This window comes from Pinus tabuliformis, chromosome 6 (assembly GCF_031772625.1).
Source record: "Pinus tabuliformis cultivar Carrire ecotype Pingquan chromosome 6, CPIR1, whole genome shotgun sequence".
In the NCBI taxonomy this organism is placed as follows: domain Eukaryota; kingdom Viridiplantae; phylum Streptophyta; class Pinopsida; order Pinales; family Pinaceae; genus Pinus; species Pinus tabuliformis.
The window spans coordinates 585,963,635-585,971,807 of record NC_142292.1 but is presented as its reverse complement, the minus strand read 5'-3'; positions in this window follow the sequence as shown (position 1 = coordinate 585,971,807).

Sequence of the window (8,173 nt, the reverse complement as noted above, 5' to 3'; positions counted from 1 at the left end):
ACTATTTACATGTATACTAGCTTTTCTTAGCTCTGTTTCAGTTTTCGTTTCTATCTCACTGCTGTCGCATGAGTGAAAATGTTTTCTATAGATGTTCGCCCAACCGGAAAACTGACTCACCCACATGCATGTTGATCTTCTTTCTGAATATTTCATTCATGTTTTGCATGCATTGTTAATCACTTCTACTATCACTTCGTGTCGCCATGCATTCAATGACTTACTTTCTTTCAGTTGCCCATCGGCGAGTCAGGCTAACCTTGGCCGAGCCTCTACTTTCACCAAGGTTGCATTGCACAATCTGGGAAACGAAGGCTCACCTTCCTCTCCATATTTGCGCATTCCTGCCCAACATTGGCCTCCAAGACTGTTTTGCGCATTTCTAGAGGATAGTGGCTGCTTGGCCCAAGAAATTGCGCAAATATGTCGCTGGGCCAGCATCCTTCCCAACTGGAATTGCGTAATCCGTAATCCCAACAGTCAGCAGCCAGACTGGACTATGCATTACGCAGTTCTAACGGTCAGTCAGTCTCTCAGCAACCCGAACTATGCCTTGTGCAGTCTTGGCAGTCGGTCTCCTGACCTCCCGGCTGAAATTGTGCAACCTTCATGATCATTCACCTAGGTATGTTGCAAGTAAATTCTAATGTTCATTTTCGTTTTTAGCTGACAGATTGCTCACTATGAGTGTTGCCATGTTTTCAAGTATCGCAGGCGTTCATATTACTCTCAGCAGTATAGGTACAATGGTTTCCAGGAGAGTAGAGATGAAGACATCGTTTAGAGCACGCTTGGGGACGCAGTCGATCAAGTTTCCATGGACTTGCCTACCCACAAAGACATAAAGTTGTTCGTAGACAAGGACATCAAGATATGACAGCAGCAACATCATAACAAGCATCAACATGAACAGTAGTTGAAGACAACATACCAAATGCAACGAATGCAAGAGGAGGGTTGTTGAAAACACAGAGGCAGAACAAGGTTGCAAGCTTAAGCAGGTCCATTGATGATGAAAGCAACTTTGGAGACTCTGGCTATGAAGTGACAACGTGACACAAAGATCACGCGAAGGCATAAGATAGAACAAAGAAGGAGTTGCATGTGTTGAAGCAACAACTCAGGAAGAAAATGAAGCTACACGGATAGACGAATGAGTTGCAGCAGGAACAGGAACATCAATGGGCGCAACATGCACTCACAGATAAAATTGCACCCGTACAAGTTAAGGATCCATCCCAGCAGCCGATAGAGAGCAGACATGGTGAGCATTGTTGTTGATCGCATGCAAGGGATTCAATAGCATGCATGCAATCCAATCCATTCAACACACTCACCAAGGTGAAGACAAGAAGCAAGTCCAACTGGTGATGAACATGTACTTTGACAAGTTGATTGCATGACCACCAGCACCCACTTGAATATCAGCACAGACACTATGCATCAGTGTGTTGTCAGTTCAACCACACCCAAGCAGACCATGCACATGTTGGCAAACGAGTTGGATGAAGGAGCCGAACCAATGCACTGGTTGCAACGGAGGCAAGAGTTTGATTCAGCAAGATGTCACCATGAGGTGCATGCACACCATCACGAATGACCAAGCTTGGCATCAGCTCACCACCTTCACCATCACAAGCATGTCAAAGAGTTGGTCTCATCATAGCAGACCGAGTGTTAGTGATGTCTTACAAGGCTTGCTCAAGTCATGTTGTCTCACATGAGTACATGTGCATTGTAATGTTGAGTCATGTCAAGTGTAAGTCAAGTGTCAATGGTTGGATATAACAGTCATAGAGTAGGTGAAGAGTCATGAGGGTAGTTGAACTGTCACAAAGGGGAATGTCAAGGGTCACCCCACCCTTTGCTATAAATAGTCCCTCATAACTCATTGTAAGGGCTTTTGGTCAGCCAACCTTCTATTAAGACTATCTTGAAGAAGGCTTGGACAATATTGTAACTCGCCTTGGCTTCTTGATCCAGGTGGCTCCAGGGACACACACAGGACAAAGAGGGCTTATGGAAGCTAAAAAATCAAAGTGATCATAATGCTTTCGAACCAGGACCAGAGCATAGATCTCGTCGTCTTGATCGCGGTGGTGTGAACGGTTCGTCAATCCGAGCTCGTATGAGGGAGAACGAGCCAGTCAAAGTTTGGTTGACTTTTGCTGACTCGGCAAGGTTAAGGAGGTAGCAATTTGGACAAAATCTGGCCACCGGATTCCGGCCAACCTGGGCCAAATTCTGGGCGAATTTGTGGCCTATTTAATTTTTCTCCTTCAGTCATTTTTCGAATTTTTTAAAAATGGATAATTGCTTTAAAATATATATAGTCTGGGGTGGCAAGCCACCAACCCCGCCACCCCCCATATCCCATGTATTAAAAAAAAAATATTAACTATGGGTTGATGGGCTATGACCGCCACCGGCCCTCCAACACCAAACAAAATTTTAAATTAGTGGTGGGCGGCCATGACCCTGCCACCCTCAGAGCCACACAACGTTAACGCATAAATGTGGTGAGGCGTGGGCTGTCAACCTCGCCGCCCCTCCACCTCACCCTCGTACCAACTGAAATTGTGGCGAAGGTTAGGGGAGTAGGCCACCAAATTGGTGGACCCACCTCCCAATTAAAATAATATAACCATTCCATGCCAAAAAAAGGAAGGGGCGAGATTTGATCCCCTAACCCCTCTTCAACGACTTTTCCAAATTTACCAATGCATCAACGGTGCTTTTTGTAAACTCCGCCCGAAAATTTATATATCTATATATATAAACCCATCTTTTTTCAGTGCTCCCAAGCATGGAGGAACCAGGAGTGGGCATGAAAAACGTGGCAATATTTTTTTTAATCAATTTATTGCAGGGGGAACCATCACTAAGCGAAATTTCCAAGAGGGTGAAATTTTTGCAGTGTCCAAATTAGACAAACTTTATGTTGATATTACACCTCTCGGCGAAACGAACCTGATGGCGCAGTCAGTTTCCTGATCTGATCATCCAATTTACAGAGGACCCGCAGGAGGGAATCTTTAAGGAATCTAGGGGGAATCTAAAATATTCCTTAAGTCCCAAAATTCTGCTTTTTCAGAATTCAGAAATTTGACAGTCGATTTTGCACTATTCGATGCCACAAATCTAATGGTATGTTAAAATTTTCCATTTGCTCATTTCATTTCTCGACCACTTTTCTAAGTGGAGCGCAGGTGTCAACATTCATGAGCGAGCAATCATTTCCATGCGATTCGATGCCGTGAGATCGATGGTCTGAACAACTTCAGTAGTTTGACATCCACTTCTTCAGATGGCCCCTGGATGTGAGGTATATGTAGTGTGTTCATGTACTTATTTTTCCATGCATTGTGCTGCACAGATCCCTATTTAATGTTTGATGTGGGATCTTGTTTTCTTACTTTTCTCATGATTCTTGCTTGATGTGATGTGGAATCATCTGTGTGATGTACTTTTCGTCATGATTCGTCATGTTTTATTTGAGATCCCTATGTTGTAAGTTGATGGGATAGTCATGTGTCACCATGCATGTTTGCATTGAGATCCCTTTTATGCCATGTTAGTGGGATGTTCATCATCATCATGCATGAGTCTATGTCATACTAATAGGAGTCCTTTTGACTGCGAGTTCCTGTAGCGAAACATCTCTTGGAGCCACTCTTGCATGAGGGAATTTTCCTTGTATGATAGTGATGTCACCTCTTATGTACATCATCACTATTAACAACACTTAATTCAATAGCCTACACCATCTTGACATCGGGGCCTAGAGATGTAGTCCCTCTTGGACGAACTTCGTTATCAACGTCTCGTTTTTTATGTTGCTGATGGTTGTCATGTTCTTCTTCTTTACAACATGCACATGTATTCAGTTATGTTCTTTTAAAAATGCAATTTAACACATCACAAAAGTAAAAGGTCTTGGAAGGGTCCTTCGTCACACCCGGACCGGGATCAAGTGGTATCAGAACGGTCTTTGTGTGGATGTGAATTGCAAGAGTGAACAATGGAACTGCAGCAACAGAGGATGAGAAAGCGATGTACGAGACCATGCTCAAAATTTCCAAAAGGGTGGAAATAATGTATGAAGCTCTACAAAAAGAGACAGAGGAAAAGGAGCGATTGTAGCTTCAGTTGCGAGCCACGAAAGAGGCCCTGGAAGAACTTAAGCACAACAAACATAATCTTCAAATAGAGAATGTTGAATTGAAGATGCTTCTACATGAAGAGAAAGAGGAGAAACATAGTTTGCTATGATAGCTGCAAGCAAGGGACGAGGCCTTGGAAAAGTTGCAGCGTGACCCATGTGAGGTAAAAAGTGGTTCTCTGAATTCATGTATGTGTCCTGATGATGATTTTACTATTTTTTAAAATCATACCAAAGGAAATAGTTCCAAACTATTGAAGAAAATGAGGTATGAAGGAAAAGGTTTGGGCATTAATGGCCAAGGCATTGTCAACGCCATCAAAGTAGAAGAATTACCCTGTCGAACAGGACTTGGGTATGTTAGAAAAGAAGTTGGGGAATGCGCCGAGATAGCCAGTGAACCACCAAGAATAGATGATGAGAAGCCCTCATCAGTTCTTTCCAAATCGACAAAGGAGGTAAATATGTTGATTTCCTTTCGGTTTCGTCATCACATAGTATGATTTCTATTGGAGATTTGGAGATCCCAATTACAGGGAAAAACATGAGGCTCCTTACCAGGATGAGACACGGGGAGGAAAAAGAACTTGGTGTTAATAACCAAGGCATAACTCAACCATTGGAGGTTATGCAGAGACCTCAATTTGCAGGCTTGAGATACACCAAGGGAGAATGCTCGAAGGTGTCATATGCTTCCGAGACATCGTCAAAATCATCGAGGAAAGAGAATGATGGGAACACACCCCCATCATCCCATGGCAGTATCTATTGTAGGGAAAGAGCTGAGGAAATCTCTCATCACCATACTTACACCAGAGACAGCAAGGAAAGGTATAACCACTCTCGATATTCGAATGTTCATTTCGGTTATAATCATGTTGTTAAAGATGAACGTAAATCATGGAATCGAAAAACATGTACCTTTTGTGGATTACATAGCCATACATTTTCTAAGCGTTGGAAAAGAATGGTAGCACCACAAAAGGATGAGGCGTGAAAGACCCTCTCAATAGCAGGTAAAGAAACATGTTAAGCAGGTCTAGAGGAAGAAGACCTATTGCAGTCATTGTGATAGAAGTGGCCATCAAAGAACCACATATTGGAGGCTCTATCTAGAGTAGTGCCTTAAAGACAAAGAATCGGTGCATGAACTAGGTGAAACAATTGTTCGACAAGCAAAACCACCACAGGGGGGTGACCCATTGACATTGATAAGTGAAAAATGGTTTCTAGATATGTTAGCTTGTCATGGTCGTGCTTTTGTAAACCATTTGTTGCACTTCAAAATGTAAAAGTGATGATGTGTTTTCCATCACTTGTTAAGCAACAATGATGTTTGGTCTTATTTTGAGTTGCATGATATATTGTGAAAGTGATGTCGTGTTTCCATCACTTGTTGAAGTAACAATGATATGTTGGACTTATTTTCGTCGCTGGGGTATTGCGTCCATATTGATTTAAACTTGACCACCAAGTATGTGTTAAAAACTCGTGGCAAGTGTGAGATGCTTGGGTCATTAGTTGGTTATGAAAGTCAAGCATGTAATTTGCAAAACAATGTACTATAGGTTGCAGGGATTGCAAGTTTCGGCTCATCGCTTAAGGCTCCGAAGAACAAAGGTGAAGGAGATGGGAGTGAGACATTTTTAGGATGCTCATGATGCAGACAAGGAACAGAGAAGTTGTATATTGTTTTTCATTCTTTTGGAGGACCAAAAGCTCCTCAGTGGGGAGGATTGATCCAGGTGGCTCCAGGGACACATACAGGACAAAGAGAGCTTATGGAAGCTCAAAAATCAAAGTGATCAGAATGCTTTCGAACCAGGACTAGAGTGTATATCTCTTCATCCTGATCGTGGTGGTGTGAATGGTTCGTCAATCCAAGCTCATATGAGGGAGAACGAGCCAATCAAAGTTTGGTTGACTTTTGCTGACTAGGCAGGGTTAAGGAGGCAGCAATTTGGACAAAATCCGGCCACCGGATTCCAACCAACCTGGGCCAGATTCTAGGCGAATTTGTGGCCTGTTTAATTTGTCTCCTTCGGTCATTTTTCGAATTTTTAAAAATGGCTAATTGCTTATATATATATATATATATATATATATATATATATATATATATATATATATATATATATATATATATATATAATTTGGGGTGGCGGGCCACCAACCCTGCCACCTCGCCCCCCCATATCCCATGTATTAAAAAAAAATATTAATTATGGGCCAACGGGCCATGACCCCGCCACCCCCGGAGCCATACAACGATAACACATAAATGTGGTGGGGCGCAGGCTGTCAACCCCGCCGCCCCTCCACCTCACCCTCGTACCAATTGAAATCGCAGTGGAGGTTAGGGGAGTGGGTCATCAAATCAGCTAACCCGCCTCCCAATCAAAATAATATAACCATTCCATGCCAAAAAAAGGGAGGGGTAAGATTTGATCCCCCAACCCCTCCTCAATAATTTTTCCAAATTTACCAATGCACCAATGATGCTTGTTGTAAACTCTGTTTGAAAATTTATATATATAAACTTGTCTTTTTTCAATGCGCCCAAGCATGGAGGAACCAGGAGTGGGCATGGAAAACGAGGCAATATTTTTTTTTAATTAATTTATTGCAGGGGGAACCATGACTGAGCGAAATTTCCAGGAGGGTGAAATTTTTGCAGTGTCCAAATTGGACAAACTTTATGTCGATCTTACACCTATCGGCAACACAAACTCGATGGAGCAATTAGTTTCTTGATCTGAGCAGCCGATTTGTAGAGGACCCAGAGGAGGGAATCTTTGAGGAATCTAGGGGGAATCTAAAAGATTCCTTAAGCCCCATAATTCTGCTTTCTCATAATTCAGAAATTTGATAGTTGATTTTGCACTATTCGACGCCAAAAATCTGATGGTGTGTTCAGATTTTCCATTTTCTCATTTCATTTCTCGGCCACTTTTCTAAGTGGAGTGCAGGTGTCAGCATTCATGAGCGAGTAGTCATTTCCATGTGATTCGATGTTGTGAGATCAATGGTTCGAACAGTTTCAGCAGTTTGACATCCTCTTCAGATGGCCCCTAGATGTGAGGTATATGCAGTGTTCATGTACTTCTTTTGCCATGCATTGTGCTACACAAATCCCTGTTTGATGTTTGATGTGGGATATTGTTTTCTTACTTTTCTCATGATTCCTACTTGATGTGATGCGGAATCATCTGTGTGATGTACTTGTTGTCATGATTCATCATGTTTTATTTGAGATCCCTTTGTTGTATGTTGATGGGATACTCATGTGTTGTCATGCATGTTTGCATTGAGATCCCCTTTATGCCATGTTGGCGGGATGTTCATCATCATCATGCATGAGTATATGTCATACTGATAGGAGTCCTTTTGACTGAGAATTCTGTAGCGGAACATCTCTTGGAGCCACTCCTACGTGAGGGCATTTTCCTTGTATGTTAGTGACATCACCTCTTATGTACATCATCACTATTGACAGCACTTAATGCAGTGGCCTACACCATCTTGACATCGGGGCCCGGAGACGTAGTCTTGTTTTTTATGTTGCTGATGATTGTCATGTTCTTTTTCTTTACAACATGCACATGTATTCAGTTATGTTCTTTTAAAAATGCAATTTAACACATCACGAAAATAAAAGGTCTTGGAAGGGTCCTTCGTCATATCTAGACCTGGATCAATTCTCCACTGCACGGAGCTAGTACATCTCTTTGGAGGAGCAGGCGAATGTAGCTGTAACATTCCACTGTTGGGGCTAACAGGTTTACATGGTGTATTGTATGATTGTAACAACGTAAACTTTGAAACGGGAACAGATACTGTTACCCGTTTTGTAGAGATAGCAAAAAAGTGATCCGATTTTGAAAAGGGGTGATGCAAAACACACATGTTTTTTTTAGAGCATAGTTTTTGGCACTTTAATTTTTTTTATGTACATTGTGTTTTAGAATGGTAGTGATTTTCATGTTGATTTAAAAAAGTGGTTATTCTGCA